This window comes from Pinus tabuliformis, chromosome 2_1, assembly GCF_031772625.1.
Source record: "Pinus tabuliformis cultivar Carrire ecotype Pingquan chromosome 2_1, CPIR1, whole genome shotgun sequence".
Taxonomy (NCBI): Eukaryota; Viridiplantae; Streptophyta; class Pinopsida; order Pinales; family Pinaceae; genus Pinus; species Pinus tabuliformis.
This window is the reverse complement of record NC_142299.1, coordinates 562,159,029-562,177,073: the sequence shown is the minus strand read 5'-3', so window position 1 is coordinate 562,177,073 and position 18,045 is coordinate 562,159,029. Positions and strand designations below refer to the sequence as shown.

At 49.2% G+C, this 18,045-nt stretch overlaps 1 non-coding gene across 1 annotated transcript; it reads right to left on the bottom strand.

The window, feature by feature from the left end:
• Positions 1 to 1,482: 1,482 nt before the first annotated feature.
• On the bottom strand, positions 1,483 to 3,276 carry LOC149201627 (18S ribosomal RNA). The gene has a single exon (XR_016254053.1). It is a non-coding gene; the product is annotated as an 18S ribosomal RNA (ribosomal RNA).
• Between the last annotated feature and the right edge of the window lie 14,769 nt (positions 3,277 to 18,045).

Here is an 18,045-nt window from a genome sequence, read left to right as displayed (position 1 = left end):
TGCTTTTCGTCCTTCCCGAACACCAATCCACAACAATCCCACCTCTCCTCCGTAAGGCTAGGGGCAAAAGGAAGAAGGGAAAAAAACAACACCAGAGAAACAAAGATCCCAAGAAAAGAGAGAAGCTCAGTAGCGCGCCGAGCAAGATGTCCGCTAACCAAAAAGAAATCAAACAAGGCACCCATTCAAAAAAGCATCCCACCTCTTCACACCCTCCCACATGCATTCATCACAACACCCTTTCTAGCTCTACAACATAGCAAACAACCAAGCAAATAAATCACAACCCAAAAATTGACCAATAGAAAAGACGAGGGCCATGATGAGACCAGTGTCTGGAGCACGTCACTGAGAGGCAAACAGCCCCCCAAACCCAACGACACAAGGCTTCAAACGACAAATAGACTGCTTCCCATAACACAAACCCACCCCGCTATTGCACCCCTCCGTGTACAAAACACCTGACAACCTTTCCAGTGAGAGAGTCAACGGGGGTCAAAGAATCAAACTCCAAAGAGGAGTTGTCACGGGCCGACACTCAATGCTGGAGAAATCCGCGAGCCACAAATACATCGACGGTGCAAGGCCACTAGAGAGAGGGACGTTCGCAAAGCGCACACCACGAAACGAAGAAATGACGTGAGTCCCACAAAAAACCCACAATCCAAAGGGAGGAACAAAGACACAACCCGCTACTTCTTTTTCCCTCAGAAGGGGAGTGGCTCACGAGAGGACGAGGAATTCCCTCAACGGCAAAGGCACGAGATAAGATTGCCACCCTCATGCCCGTCGGCGGGGAAAATTGCGATCTCGATGGAGGTCAGATTGAGGGATGGGTTTTTCATTCTCTAGACACCCAACCCTTCCGCAAGGGCATGTCGAGGAACGGTCGGGAGGGACTAGGGTGGCCAACCCAACGGGTTGATTCGCTCTTCATCCATCCCATACTTGACCGCACCCCGATAATCTCGCCTCACGGAAGATTTGAGCTACCAGGTGCGCGCGCAACCACTCCCTCGACCCAACCACCAGCGAAAAAGCTCACCCAAGCAACACATCAACCGCCACTGCCTTTTCAAGAGAACCAACTACGAAAGCCCGCACCCTTGGCCCATGCCTTCCAACGAACAAAATACTGAGAACTGCCGCTACGAATGAGTCCGAATTTATCCATCGTTTTTACCAAGCACCTCAACTCTGCAGCAACCATGCCCGGCTGAACAGATCGTCAGAAGGGCTCCCAAGAAACAAGCTTCCGTACCCCCTGCAGAAACACATTAGGGGGGAGAAAAACAAAGGATGGGTGGGACAAGCACAAGCATGGCATGCAAGCACACACAAAAAAGCAAGCGTTACCTCAAGACAAGCAACCAACAATGTTCCCGCCAAACACCAAACCCGCTCCCCTAGAGACGCACCACAAAGTCCCACATTGCAATCGAAACCCAACCAACCCAAACCAAAAAATAAAACCCCTGCTATCAATGATCCTACCGCAGGTTCACCTACGGTAACCTTGTTACGACTTCTCCTTCCTATAAATGATAAGGTTCAATGAACTTCTCACGACGTCGACGGCGGCAAACCACCATCGTCGACGCAATCCGAACACTTCACTAGATCATTCAATCGGTAGGAGCGATGGGCGGTGTGTACAAAGGGCAGGGACGTAGTCAACATGAGTTGATGACACGCGCTTACTAGGAATTCCTCGTTGAAGACCAATAATTGCAATGGTCTATCCCCATCACGATGCAATTTGAGAAGATTTCCTGATCCTCTCGAACCAGGAATAAAAACTCGTTGGCTGCATCAGTGTAGTGCGCGTGTGGCCCAGAACATCTAAGGGCATCACAGACCTGTTATTGCCTCAAACTTCCATGGCCTAAATGGCCATAGTCCCTCTAAGAAGCTGGCCGCGAAGGGGAACCTCCGCGTAGCTAGTTAGCAGGCTGAGGTCTCATTCGTTATCGGAATTAACCAGACAAATCGCTCCACCAACTAAGAACGGCCATGCACCACCACCCATAGAATCAAGAAAGAGATCTCAATCTGTCAACCCTTACTATGTCTGGACCTGGTAAGTTTCCCCGTATTGAGTCAAATTAAGCCGCAGGCTCCACTCCTGGTGGTGCCCTTCCGTCAATTCCTTTAAGTTTCAGCCTTGCGACCATACTCCCCCCAGAACCCAAACACTCTGATTTCTCCTTAGAGTAACATCCACCGATCCCTGGTCGGCATCGTTTATGGTTGAGACTAGGACAGTATCTGATCGTCTTCGAGCCCCAAACTTTCGTTCTTGATTAATGAAAACATCCTTGGCAAATGCTTTCACAGTGGTCCGTCTTTCATAAATCCAAGAATTTCACCTCTGACAATGAAATACGAATGCCCCCGATAGTCCCTATTAATCATTACTTCGGTCCCGAAGGCCAACACAATAGGACCAGACTCCTATCACGTTATTCCATGCTAATGTATTCAGAGCATAAGCTTGCTTTGAGCACTCTAATTTTTTCAAAGTAACAGCGCCGGAACCACGACCCAGCCAATTAAGGCCAGGAGCACGCCGCCGACAAAAGGGACGGAAGGGCAGGTGCACACCGAGTAGGCGGATCGACCCTTACGACCCAAGATCCAACTACGAGCATTTTAACTGTAACAACTTAAATATACGATATTGGAGCTGGAATTACCGCGGCTGCTGGCACCAGACTTGCCCTCCAATGGATCCTTGTTAAGGGATTTAGATTGTACTCATTCCAATTACCAGACTCGATGAGCCCAGTATTGTTATTTATTGTCACTACCTCCCCATGTCAGGATTGGGTAATTTGCACGCCTGCTGCCTTCCTTGGATGTGGTAGCCATTTCTCAGGCTCCCTCTCCAGAATCGAACCCTAATTCTCCGTCACCCATCACCACCATGGTAGGCCTCTATCCTACCATCGAAAGTTGATAGGGCAGAAATTTGAATGAAGCATCGCCAGCACAAGGGCTGTGCGATCCGTCGAGTTATCATGATTCAACGGAGAAGCGGGCAAGCCCGCGCCGGCCTTTTATCTAAAAAATGCATCCCTTCAAAAGAGTCGGGACTTGGTGCACGTATTTGCTCTAGAATTACTATGGTTATCCGAGTAGTATGGTACCATCAAAAAAACTATAATTGATTTAATGAGCCATCCGCAGTTTCACAGTCTGAATTAGTTCATACTTAGACATGCTTGGCTTAATCTTTGAGACAAGCATATGACTACTGGCAGGATCAACCAGGTAGCACCCTCCCACTTCAAAGGGCATTTCGGGCGCTCTCTTACCGAGAGCCAACCTGAACACCATCAAGTCAAAGAGACGTCAAAATATCATGTAAATCTTTTATGCCTTGCACCTCTTGCATCCCAAGAAGGAAGCACACGCAACATGCCAAGGACATGTCAAACAAATGGGCAGACCTGCCAAGCCACAACGCACCAAGGCCACCCCCCGCCCCGCATCGATGCCACCTAGGAGTCCACCCGGACAGCAGCAACAATGGACCTCGATCGGATGATCACCTGCGGCAGCCTCGACACAGAGGCAAGGGAAGGAAATCATACAAGACAAACCGAGCCCGCAACCTCCCTTAGAAATGCCCCCCAACCCACCTCTCCCCTCCCCGCGTAGGGGCCACCTAGGAGTCCACCCGGGCAACAGCAACGATGGACCTCGATCGCATGATCGCCTGCGGCAGCCTCAATGCAAAGAGGAAATAGAAGGAAACAAAACAAGACCAACAGAGCCCACAACATCTCTTAGAAATGCCCCCCGACCCTCCACACCACGCACCGAGGCCACCTAGGAGTCCACCCGCGCCAGCTGACGGTGGACCTCGATCACTTGACTGCCTGCGGCAACCACGATGCGAAGGCAAAGGAAGGAAGCAAATGCAAATCAAGAGGGTTGCTACACAATACAAGGACACATATCCAAACAGGAGGAGGGATCGGGCAGCTCCGCACCCCACGCACCCTACGTACATGCAACCTATGGGATTTCCCACAGCTTTACCAACTGGACGATGAATAATTTTCCCCTATGGCCACCTCCACGCAAAGGAGGGAGGTCGAAGCGTTCCACCTCGAAATCCTTCTTCCAAATAGCCCCCACCATCGATGACTATAGTAGAAAGCCTCCTCCCCATTGGACCACGAGCGCATACACAATTGAAACAACAAGTGCCCCCCAACCCTCCCCGCAGAGAGGCCACCTAGGAGTCCACCCGGGCAGCAGCAACGATGGACCTCGATCGCATGATCACCTGCGGCAGCCTCAATGCAAAGGAAACGGAAGGAAACAAAACAACAAGACCAACCAAGCCCACAACCTCTCTTAGAAATGCCCCCCGACCCTCCACGCCATGCACCGAGGCCACCTAGGCGGTCCACCCACGGCAGGTGACAGTGGACCTCGATCACTTGACCGCTGCGACAACCACGATGCGAAGGCAAAGGAAGGAAGCAAATGCAAATCAAGAGGGTTGCTACACAATACAAGGACACATATCCGAACAAGAGGAGGGATCGGGCAGCCCCGCACCCCACGCACCCTACGTACAGGCAACCTAGGGGATTTCCCACAGCTTTACCGACCAGACGATGAATAATTTCCCCTACAGCCACCTCCACGCAAAGGAGGGAGGTCGAAGCGATCCACCTCGAAATCCTTCTTCCAAATAAGACCAACCGAGCCCACAACCTCTTCTCAGAAATGCCCCCCGACCCTCCACGCCACGCACCAAGGCCACCTAGGAGTCCACCCGCGCCAGCTAACGGTGGACCTCGATTACTTGACCGTTGCGACAACCACGATGCGAAGGCAAAGGAAGGAAGAAAATGCAAATCAAGAGGAGGGTCGCCACACAATACAAGGACACATATCCAAACAGGAGGAGGGATCGAGCAGCCCCGCACCCCACGCACCCTACGTATAGGCAACCTAGGAGATTTCCCACAACTTTACCGACCGGACGATGAATAATTTTCCCCTACGGCCACCACCACGCAAAGGAGGGAGGTCGAAGCGTTCCACCTTGAAATCCTTCTTCCAAATAAGACCAACCGAGCCCACAACCTCTTCTCAGAAATGCCCCCTGACCCTCCACGCCACGCACTGAGGCCACCTAGGAGTCCACCCGCGCCAGCTAAAAATGGACCTCGATCACTTGACCACTGCGGCAACCATGATGCGAAGGCAAAGGAAGGAAGCAAATGCAAATCAAGAGGAGGGTCGCCACACAATACAAGGACACATATCCAAACAGGAGGAGGGATCGGGCAGGCCCGCACCCCATGCACCCTACGTACAGGCAACCTAGGAGATTTCCCACAGCTTTACCGACTGGACGATGAATAATTTTCCCCTACGGCCACCTCCACGCAAAGGAGGGAGGTCGAAGCGTTCCACCTCGAAATCCTTCTTCTAAATAAGACCAACCGAGCCCACAACCTCTTCTCAGAAATTCCCCCCGACCCTCCACGCCACGCAGCGAGGCCACCTAGGAGTCCACCCGCGCCAGCTGACGGCGGACCTCGATCACTTGACCACCTACGGAAACCACGATGCGAAGGAAAAGGAAGGAAGCAAATGCAAATCAAGAGGGTCGCTACACAATACAATGACACGTATCCAAACAGGAGGAGGGATCAGGCAGCTCCGCACCCCACGCACCCTACGTACAGGAAACCTAGGCGATTTCCCACAGCTTTACCGACCGGACGATGAATAACTTTCCCCTACGGCCACCTCCACACAAAGGAGGGAGGTCGAAGCGTTCCACCTCGAAATCCTTCTTCCAAATAGCCCCCACCATCGATGACTATAGTAGTAGCAAGCCTCCTCCCCATTGGACCACAAGCGCATACACAATTGAAACAACAAATGCCCATAAACGTTGTGACTTAACATTTCCAACCGCAAAAGCCTGCCACGCACGCAAGATGCAAGGGAAAAGCCGACCCCTCGATCAAACATATGGGCCAACACATCTATCAAAACCTCAAAGCCAATGCAACCACGAACGATGTGCACTTTGAAAGGAATGCCAACCCTTGACTTTACAACAAGGAGAACAACACCTCACATCGCCCGATGGAAAAAGCAAGCAAGAGGGAGGGTAGGTGGTTTACAACCAAAACCCTTCCACGTCCCTCTTAAATGTATGCATCTCAACCGACAATGCCAACATGGAAAGAGTACAAGCACAAGACACCAGCACCATAAACTACCGAACAATGAAGAGGCTAGCCATCACAAGGAGCCACACCACAACAACCCATACAACTCCCAAAACTTGGAGTAGAAGGGGAATTGTTCACATATGCCTCCAAGGACAAGCATGGCCAACATTACCGCTCATGCACTACCGAGTGGGTATGGAGAGAAGATGAAAATCGGACACCCTACAAACGACCCAAGGCCATTCTTGAGGCAAACCTGAAAAACCAACTCAATTACCAACCCACCTTTCACACGAAAAGAAAAACCCTCCACACCAAATAGGGAGGAGGTGAACAATATAACGAGGAGCCAATTTCAATGGAGCCACAAATGGCTGCCCAACCCAATGAAATTTCTCTATTCGCAACAACCGACGGGCACGATAGCGACATAGGCAACGACTGAGTTTTGGGGCTTCCATCTGGGACCCGCAACAACGAAGGCTCAAAGGAGCACCGAGAAAACTTTCAACATTCTTATCGTTGGGATGGGAAAGAGGGATGGGGATGAGCATGGCCCACATTACCGCTCATGTGCTACCGAGCGGGGATGGAGTGAAGATGAAAACCGGCCGCCCTTCAAATGACCCAAGGCCATCGTTCAGGCAAACCCGAAAACACAACTCGATCACCAACCCACCTTTCACACGGAAAGAAAACCTACCGCTGGTATCATGGGAAGGGGCACGAGGGGACCAGGACGAGCCAGGGAGCCACACAACAAAAGCCCATACAGCTCCAAGAACTTGGAGAGCGGAAGGGGAATTGTTCACATATGCCTCCCGGGCCGAGCCTGGCCAACATTACCGCTCATGTGCTACCGAGTGGGGATGGAGTGAAGACGAAAATCGGCCGCCCTACAAACGACCCAAGGCCATCGTTCAGGCAAACCCGAAAATACAACTCGATCACCAACCCACCTTTCACACGGAAATAAAACCTATCGCTGGTATCATCTGGAGGGGCACGCGGGGACCAGGACGAGCCAAGGAGCCACACCACAACAACCCATACAGCTCCAAGAACTTGGAGAGCGGAAGGGGAATTGTTCACATATGCCTCCCAGGCCGAGCCTGGCCAACATCACCGCTCATGCGCTACCGAGTGGGGATGGAGAGAAGATGAAAATCGCTCGCCCTACAAATGACCCAAGGCCATCATTCAAGCAAACCTGAAAACACAACTCGATTACCAACCCACCTTTCACACGGAAAGAAAACCTGTCACTGGTATCATCTGGAGGGGCACGCGGGGACCAAGACGAGCCACGGAGCCACACCACAACAGCCCAAACAGCTCCAAGAACTTGGAGAGCGGAAGGGGAATTGTTCACATATGCCTCCCAGGCCGAGCGTGGCCAGCATTACCACTCATGCGCTACCGAGTGGGGATGGAGAGAACATGAAAATAGGCGGCCCTACAAATGACCCAAGGCCATCGTTCAGGCAAACACGAAAACACAACTCAATTACCAACCCACCTTTCACACGGAAAGGAAACCTGTCGCTGGTATCATCTGGAGGGGCACGCGGGGACCAAGACGAGCCAGGGAGCCACACCACAACAGCCCATACAGCTCTAAGAACTTGGAGAGCGGAAGGGGAATTGTTCACATATGCCTCCCAGGCTGAGCCTGGCCAACATTATCGCTCATGCGCTACTGAGTGGGGATGGAGAGAAGATGAAAATTGCCCACCCTACAAACGACCCAAGGCCATCGTTCAGGCAAACGCGAAAACACAACTCAATTACCAACCCACCTTTCACACGAAAAAGAAACCTGTTGCTGGTATCATCTGAAGGGGCACGCGGGGACCAAGACGAGCCAGGGAGCCACACAACAACAGCCCATACAGCTCCAAGAACTTGGAGAGCAGAAGGGGAATTGTTCACATATTCCTCCCAGGCCGGGCCTGGCCAACATTACTGCTCATGCGCTACCGAGTGGGGATGGAGAGAATATGAAAATCGTGCGCCCTAAAAACGACTCAAGGCCATCGTTTAGGCAAAGGTGAAAACACAACTCAATTACCAACCCACCTTTCACACGGAAAGGAAACCTATCGTTGGTATCATCTGAAGGGGCACGCGGGGACCAAGACGAGCCAGGGAGCCACACAACAATAGCCCATACAGCTCCAAGAACTTGGAGAGCAGAAGGGGAATTGTTCACATATGCCTCCCAGGCCGAGCCCGACGAAAATTACAGCTCATGCACTACCGAGTGGGGATGGAGAGAAGATGAAAATCGCCCGCCCTACAAACGACCCAAGGCCATCGTTCAGGCAAACGCGAAAACACAACTCAATTACCAACCCACCTTTCACACGAAAAGGAAACCTGTCGCTGGTATCATCTGAAGGGGCACGCGGGGACCAAGACGAGCCAGGGAGCCACACAACAACAGCCCATACAGCTCCAAGAACTTGGAGAGCGGAAGAGGAATTGTTCACATATGCCTCCCAGGCCGAGGCTGGCCAAAATTACAGCTCATGCGCTACCGAGTGGGGATGGAGAGAAGATGAAAATCGCCCACCCTACAAATGACCCAAGGCCATCGTTCAGGAAAATGCAAAAACACAACTCAACTACCAACCCACCTTTCACACGGAAAGGAAACTTGTCGCTGGTATCATCTGAAGGGGCACACGGGGACCAAGACGAGCCAAGGAGCCACACCACAACAGCCCATACAGCTCCAAGAACTTGGAGAGCGGAAGGGGAATTGTTCACATATGCCTCCCACGAGCCTGGCCAACATTACCGCTCATGCGTTACCGAGTGGGGATGGAGAGAAGATGAAAATAGCCCGCCCTACAAACGACCCGAGGCCATCGTTCAAGCAAACACGAAAACACAACTCAATTACCAACCCACCTTTCACACGGAAAGGAAACCTGTCGCTGGTATCATCGAAGGGGAACACGGGGACCAAGACGAGCCAAGGAGCCACACCACAACAGCCCATACAACTTCACGAACTTGGAGAGCAGAAGGGGAATTGTTCACATATGCCTCCCAGGCCAAGCCTGGCCAAAATTACCACTCATGCGCTACCGAGTGGCGATGGAGAGAAGATGAAAATCGGCCGCCCAACAAACGACCCAAGGCCATCGTTCAGGCAAATGCGAAAACACAACTCAATTACCAACCCACCTTTCACACGGAAAGAAAACTTGTCGCTCGGATCATCTGGAATTTGAATGGGCCCCCGCATGACCGAAACGAAGCAGCAAGGGAGAGCTAGGCAAAGGAGCAGCAAGAACATGCACAAAGCCAACCTCGGGTCACAACTTAGCATTTTTCATACAGGCTCGTTGGCCCATGTGCACCCTCGCCCGAACGAATTCGCATGGGCACCCGAACGACTGAAACGAAGCCAGAAGGGAGAGATGGGAAAACGAGCTGCATGAACGTGCACAAAGCCTGTAGGAATTTACAGGGTAAGTTCCACAGAAAGAATACCAAAAGGACACCGCTCACAACCAGATCTCAAATCAATACACCAGTATTTTTGACGTGGTTAAAACCCTCAGAGTGCAAGGAGGGAAACAGTCCACGGCCTGTCCCAACGTGGGTACTACAGGCAATTTATTAATCAAAGAATGAAAATTTACATAAGCTTCTCTCATGCACGGATTACCCGAACAATGACCCTCCATGCGCTTTAAATAGAACTCATGGACCAATCGGGTGTCAAGCCACGGATCAAGTGTCGGTAATACCGAGGTGAGAGTGAACCGTCGGATCACTACATATCGTGACCGTCGGATTGTAAGTTACAAAATGTACAACGGTAAAGAAACACACTTTACCTAACTCTAACCTAACTCTATACTAGACCAAGTTGAACTTAACTATATCCTATGTGTCGGAATATCCTAACATCCCCCCTTAAGAACAACTTGGGATAGGATTGAAGGATTTACAAATATGACACAATAGGAGAAGGAAGGAGGCACTAGAGCCTATCCCCCCTTAGTGACAACTTCCTGAACTCCAAGCATATATCGAAGTTTAGTGAACTTCGCCTCTGTGAGAGCCTTTGTGAAGATGTCTGCAACCTGATCATCTGTTGGACAATATTGCACTTCAAGAACATGGTCATGAATGAGCTTTCTGATGAAGTGCATGTGTAGTTCAATGTGTTTGCTGCGCTGATGCTGGACTGGATCTTTGCATAGCTGAATGGCACTTTGATTATCACACCAAAGTGTGGTTGGATGCTGCTGCTCAAAGCCAAACTCTGATAGGATCTGACGAAGCCACAAGGCTTCCTTACTAGCTTCCACGGCACCACGATACTCTGCTTCTGCTGACGAAAGAGAAATGGCAGCCTGTTTCTTACAAGCCCATGTAATAGGTCCTGAACCAAGAGTGAAGACATAACCGGCAGTAGACTTCCGATCATCAGGGTCACCAGCCCAATCAGAATCAGTGAAACCAACTAACAGAGGAGCTGCTTTGGCACTGTAATGAATCCCAAACTGTACTGTACCTCGAACATAACGAAGTATTCTTTTAGCTGCTTTCCAATGACTTTCACGGGGGTTTTGCATAAAACGAGCAACAAGGCCAACAGCAAAGGAAAGATCAGGACGAGTATGGGTTAAATACAAGAGTTTTCCGACAAGTTGACGGTATAAGGTAGCATCAACTTCAGGAGAAGTACAAGAGACTGAAAGTTTGACTCCAGACTGAAAGGGAGAAGGGGCTGGCTTACAGTCTTCCATGTGAAAATGACGAAGAATATCACAAGCATACTTGGACTGGGAAAGGAAAATACCCTCTTGGGATTGCAAGACTTGAAGACCGAGAAAATAGTGTAAGTGTCCTAAGTCTGTCATTTCAAATTTCTTTTTAAGGCTGGACTTCACATGGTTTATAAGGTTGGGATCACTACCAGTAAGAATAAGATCATCAACATAAAGAACAAGGATGATAAGAGAGTTGCCCACTTTCTTGGTGTAGACAGTATTGTCAGAATGACACCTAGAAAAGCCAGATTCTAAAAGAAAGCTATCCATTTTGGCATACCAAGCCCGAGGAGCTTGCTTGAGGCCATAAAGGGATTTCTTAAGTCGACAAACAAGGCTGGAGTCTGTTTGTATGAAGCCAATGGGTTGTTCCATATAGATTTCTTCCTGCAAGTCCCCATGCAAGAAGGCAGATTTAACATCCATCTGATGGACTTCCCATTTTAAAGAGGCAGCAAGGGAAAGAACAAGGCGGATAGAGTTCATTTTGGCAACAGGGGAGAAGGTTTCAGTGTAGTCAATGCCTTCAACCTGTGAAAAGCCCTTAGCAACGAGACGAGCTTTATGTTTATCAACTTTCCCATCTGGTCCATACTTGGTTCTGTAAACCCATTTACATCTAACAAGTTTGCGTCCCTTTGGTAGAGGAACAAGATCCCATGTATCATTTGTCATCAATGAATGATATTCTTCATTCATAGCTGCTTCCCAATGTGGATGGCCTGAAGCTTCTGCAAAAGTGTCAGGATCATGATTTACTGGAGCTTGAGCCAGTAAAGAAGAGGCTCTTTCAAACTGAGAACGTGTACGTCGCTGATCTGTAGGATCACCGGCAAGATCACCTGCTGCATCCCGAGTAGCACGGACCCATCTTGGAAGTTGAGGATCCTGAGAAGGTGGGGGAGGATTATCATCCTCGCTTTCATCATCTGAAGAAGAAATGTTTTCAAAAGTAGAAGAGATAGGAAGAGGTGGCACATCCGCCGGACTAGGCTCGCAGGCCGATTTATTTTCATCAAATTTTACATCTCTTCTAATGATAACATTTTTGGACTTAAATGGAATAAGTCTATAACCTTTTACATCTTCAGAATATCCAACAAAAGTACATTTCTCACTCTTAGGTTCTAAAGCTTTATGCTTTTCATCTGGAATATGGGCCCATGCTTCACTTCCAAACACACGAAAGTGACTTACATCTGGTTTAATGGAACTCCAAGCTTCTTCTGGAGTGATATTCTCTAGAACCTTAGTAGGAGTGCGATTGATTATATAATTTGCACAATTAATTGCTTCGGCCCAAAAACTAAGACTGAGTCCTTTAGATTGCAGCATACAATTAGCCATTTCCTTTAAGGTGCGATTTTTCCTTTCAGCTACACCATTTTGTTGTGGAGTGTATGGAACAGTATGTTGCATTTGAATTCCATTTTCGGTGCAAAAGTTGATGAATGTGTTTTTAACATATTCTCCACCATTATCAGTTCTTAGCTTAAGAATTTGATGTCCAGATTGTTTTTCAACAAAGGCTTTGAAGGCCAAAAAAGTGTTAAATACTTCGCTCTTGAGTTTTAAGAAGTATACCCAAGTGCGTCTGGAGAAATCATCAATGAAAGTTAAGAAGTACTTGCAGCCAGAGAATGAAGCAACAGGAAGAGGACCACATAAATCACTGTGCACAAGCTGTAAAGGGGCTGAGGCGTGCCAAGAGGCACGTTTGTCAAAACTGTCCCGATGATGTTTTCCGAGTACACATCCGGAACAAACACCATCTCTGCAAGATACCATAGGAAGACCTGTCACCATATTTTCTTTACATAGATGCTGAAGGGAGCGATAGTTTAAGTGACCAAATCGCTCATGCCAAAGTTTGCTCACTTCATCATTATGAGCAACAAATACTGAGGGAAGATTGGATGACCCAAAGTTGTGAAACTTATACAACCTTTTGGAATCATCAGCAAGACCAGTAGCTAGAATCTGTTTAGGATCTTTTAGATCCTTGATTACAACATCATGAGGTGAAAATTCAACAATTTTACCTTCACCTGAATGAGTTATCTGATAGACAGATAGAAGGTTGCAGGATAAGGTTGGAACACATAATACATCATTAAACTGACCATTGTCTAGATGAACAGTTCCAGTCCCTACAACATTAAGAGATCTATCATCACCAATATATATATTTTTGGTGTTACAATCATTTAAAGAAGAAAACATGGCTTGGTTTTTGGCCATGTGACAAGAGGCTCCAGAATCAATGAGCCACTCATGAGAATGAGAAGAAGAAGAAGATACATTTAATGCATAACCAGACTGAGATGATTGACAATGACATGCAGAAAGTGCCATTCCGGAAGTTGAAGTTGAAGTAGGCTCCACATGGATGTTATGTTTCTTCATTGCGGCTTCCAAGGCTTCCATCTTCTTAAAGCATTTAGATTCTAAGTGGCCATCTCGATTACAAAAGTTACAATGTCTATCAGTCTTCTTCCATTTGTTTTTATTGGTCTTATCATTTTGCTGAAATGATCTTTCATTTTGAGGCTGAGATGGTTTAGGACCATTCTTTTGAGGATATGACTTCTTAGGATTCTTTGAATTTGGTTGCTGCTGGGCGGCTAACGCTTTCGTGGAAGAGTTTCCAAGATTAAGAAGACCAAGGTGTAAGAGTTTTTCTTGTTCTCTTATTAAGGAATCACAAAAGGAGTCAAAGGAAGGGGCCTTGTAGTCTTGTCCTTGACAAATGAAAGCTTCCCTTGTAGAATGGAAAGTGGAAACAAATACAGAGTAGGCTGGTCCCAACTTAGTAAGGATGGAATAAATAAGGTTACCATCTTCTTTCTTAACTTTAACACCTTCCAAGAGATATCTAAGGGTCTTGAATTTGGACAAGAAATCTTCAATGCAAGAAAAATTATTAGGATCCAAAGTAAGCAGCTCATTTTCAAGTTGATGGGCTCTAATTTCATTTTTAATCCCAAAAACTTTAGCAAGTTTTTCTAATGCTTCATGAGGAGTCTCAAGTTCTGCAATGTGGAATCTAAGATCAGGAGAAATAGACATCCCTATCAAACCACGTGCTTGATCTTGTCTATTTTCCCATTTTGTCGCCTTGTCTTCATCTTTTGGTTTCTTCTCTTGGTCTGTGGCTATTCTGAAGAGACCTTTACTTCTAAGTAAATCTCCATGTAGGCTACCCATTGGAAGTAGTTAGTGCTGTCAAGAATGACTTGGCATGGACTTTCCATTTAAAAAAAAAAAACTGAAGCTGAAGATGCTGAAAGTAAGTGTTCCAATGGATAGATCTCGAAAAAATAGGCGGTTTTAAAAAAAACGGCTCTGAAAAAGGCTTCCGGATGAAGAAGTTATGGCTTTTTGAAAAAAAATTGTTGACGTTGCCGGCAAAGTGCGCGAATGTGCGGGAATGAAAAAATCCGCCCCCACAAAATGGAGACTTGAACCCAAGACCTCTACTCTCTTAAAATAGCTTTGAACCAATTGATCTATACAAAAAATTTGAGAGAGAGAGAGAGAGAGAGGGGGGGGGGGCCTTGGTTTGCGTGCTTGCCTTGAGAAAGCTCTTTTTCCCTACAAAACACAAAACACAAAACCCAACACGAATATGCAAAGAAAAACGAACCTTACGGCTCGAAGTTAGCTTTAGCCAAAAAACTAGAAATTTTAAAAAAAATCTCAAAGTTAGCTTTAGCCGAAAAACTAAATATTTTTCTCAATGTTTCTGATTTTCCGAGATCACACTAAGGTGCAGGGAAAAGAGCATACGCATGAGAAAAATCCTTCCTTTCTGTTTCTGATTTGCCCAGATCGCACAGAGTCGCAGGGCAAAGAGCATACGCAGAAATGAAAGGTATAGATCCGGTTAAAAAAAAAGGCTAAATAAACTGAGACCGAAATAAGCAGAGAGAAAATAACAGTAAACTGCAAAAAAACACTGTATACCTCCCGATCTGAAAAATGACGCAGCTAGGGCTACCGGAAACCTTTTCGCGTGAAACGAAAGGGGTTCCTCACTGGAACAGATGCTCCGAACGCAACAGAGCAGTCCTCTCGGCCCGAAAGCAGTCAGAAACAGCAGATCTAGGAAACGACAGCCGCATGCAGTTCTACCGGCTTCAGATTTGGATCACCAACGGACGCGGCCCTCAAATAGCTCTGATACCATGTAGGAATTTACAGGGTAAGTTCCACAGAAAGAATACCAAAAGGACACCGCTCACAACCAGATCTCAAATCAATACACCAGTATTTTTGACGTGGTTAAAACCCTCAGAGTGCAAGGAGGGAAACAGTCCACGGCCTGTCCCAACGTGGGTACTACAGGCAATTTATTAATCAAAGAATGAAAATTTACATAAGCTTCTCTCATGCACGGATTACCCGAACAATGACCCTCCATGCGCTTTAAATAGAACTCATGGACCAATCGGGTGTCAAGCCACGGATCAAGTGTCGGTAATACCGAGGTGAGAGTGAACCGTCGGATCACTACATATCGTGACCGTCGGATTGTAAGTTACAAAATGTACAACGGTAAAGAAACACACTTTACCTAACTCTAACCTAACTCTATACTAGACCAAGTTGAACTTAACTATATCCTATGTGTCGGAATATCCTAACAAAGCCAACCTCGGGTCACAACTTAGCATTTTTGATACGGGCTCGTTCACCCGGGCACGCCCTCGCCCGAACGACCCACCCGAATGAGTTCACACGGGCGCCCTCAAACGACCCGCCCGAATGATTTTGCATTGTCACCCGAACGACCGAAATGAAGCCACAAGGGAGAGCCGAGAAAACGAGCTGCACGAATGTGCACAAAGCCAACCTCGGGTCACAACTTAGCATTTTTGATACGGGCTCGTTCGCCTAGGCGCGCCCTCGCCCAAACGAGTTCACACGGGCGCCCTCAAACGACCCGCCCGAACGACCGAAACGAAGCGACAAGGGAGAGCCGGGAAAACGAGCTGCATGAACGTTCACAAAGCCAACCTCAGGTCACAACTTAGCATTTTTGATACGGGCTCATTCGCCTAGGCGCGCCCTCGCCCGAACGACCCGCCCGAATGAGTTCACACTGGTGCCCTCAAACAACCCGCCTAAACGACCGAAACAAAGCGACAAGGGAGAGCCGGGAAAACGAGCTACACGAACGTGCATAAAGCCAACCTCGGGTCACAACATAGCATTTTTGATACGGGCGCACCCTCGCTCGAACGAGTTCACGCGGGCGCCCTCAAACGACCCGCCCGAATGAGTTCACACTGGCGCCCTCAAACAACCCACCTAAACGACCGAAACGAAGTGACAAGGGAGAGCCGGGAAAACGAGATGCACAAACGTGCACAAAGCCAACCTCGGGTCACAACTTAGCATTTTTGATATGGGTGCACCCTCGCTCGAACGAGTTCACGCGGGCGCCCTCAAACGACCCGCCCGAACGACCGAAACGAAGCGACAAGGGAGAGCCGGGCAAACGAGCTACACGAACGTGCACAAAGCCAACCTCGGGTCACAACTTAGCATTTTTTATATGGGCTCGTTCGCCCGGGCACGCCCTCGCCCGAACGAGTTCACACGGGCGCCCTCAAATGACCCGCCTGAACGACCAAAACGAAGCGACAAGGGAGAGCCGGGAAAACGAGCTGCACGAACGTGCACAAAGCCAACCTCGGGTCACAACTTAGAATTTTTGATACGGGTGCACCCTCACCCGAACGACCTGCACGAACAAGTTCACGCGGGCGCCCTCAAACAACCCGCTCGAATGACCGAAACGAAGCGACAAGGGAGAGTCGGGAAAACGAGCTGAACGAACATGCACAAATCCAACCTCGGGTCACAACTTAGCATTTTTGATACGGGCTCGTTCGCCCGGGCGTTCCCTCGCCCGAACGACCCTCCCGAACGAGTCACGCGGGTGCCCTCAAAGGACCCGCCCGAACGACCTATACGAAGTGACAAGGGAGAGCCAGGCAAACGAGCTGCACGAACGTGCACAAAGCCAACCTCGGGTCACAACTTAGCATTTTTTATACAGGCTCGTTCGCCCGGGTGCGCCCTCGCACGAACGAGTTCACACGGGCGCCCTCAAACGACCCACCTGAACGACCGAAACGAAGCGACAAGGGAGAGCCGGGCAAACGAGCTGCACGAACGTGCACAAAGCCAACCTCGGGTCACAACTTAGCATTTTTGATACGGGCGCGCCCTCGCCCGAACGACCCGCACGAACGAGTTCACACAGGCGCCCTCAAACGACCGCCCCAACGACCGAAACGAAGCGACAAGGGAGAGCCGGGCAAACGAGCTGCACGAACGTGCAGAAAGCCAACCTCGGGTCACAACTTAGCATTTTTGATACGGGCTCGTTCGCCCGGGCGCGCCCTCGCCCAAACGAGTTCACGCGGGCGCCCTCAAACGACCCGCCCGAACGACCCAAACGAAGCGACAAGGGAGAGCCGGGAAAACGAGCTGCACGAACGTGCATAAAGCCAACCTCAGGTCACAACTTAGCATTTTTGATATGGGCTCGTTCGCCCGGGCGCGCCCTCGCCCGAACGACCCGCCCGAACGAGTTCACGCGGGCACCCTCAAACGACCCGCCCGAACGACCCAAACGAAGCGACAAGGGAGAGCCGGGCAAACGAGCTGCATGAACGTGCACAAAGCCAACCTCGGGTCACAACTTAGCATTTTTGATACGGGCTTGTTCGCCCAGGCGCGCCCTCGCCCGAACCACCCGCCCAAACGAGTTCAAGCGGCGCCCTCAAATGACCCGCCCGAACGACCCAAACGAAGCGACAAGGGAGAGCCGGGCAAACGAGCTGCAGGAACATGCACAAAGCCAACCTCAGGTCACAAATTAGCATTTTTGATACAGGCTTGTTCGCCCGGGCATGCCCTCACCCGAACTACCCACCTGAACGAGTTCACACGGCGCCCTCAAACGACCCGCCCGAATGATTTCGCATGGGCACTCGAACGACCGAAACGAAGCGACAAGG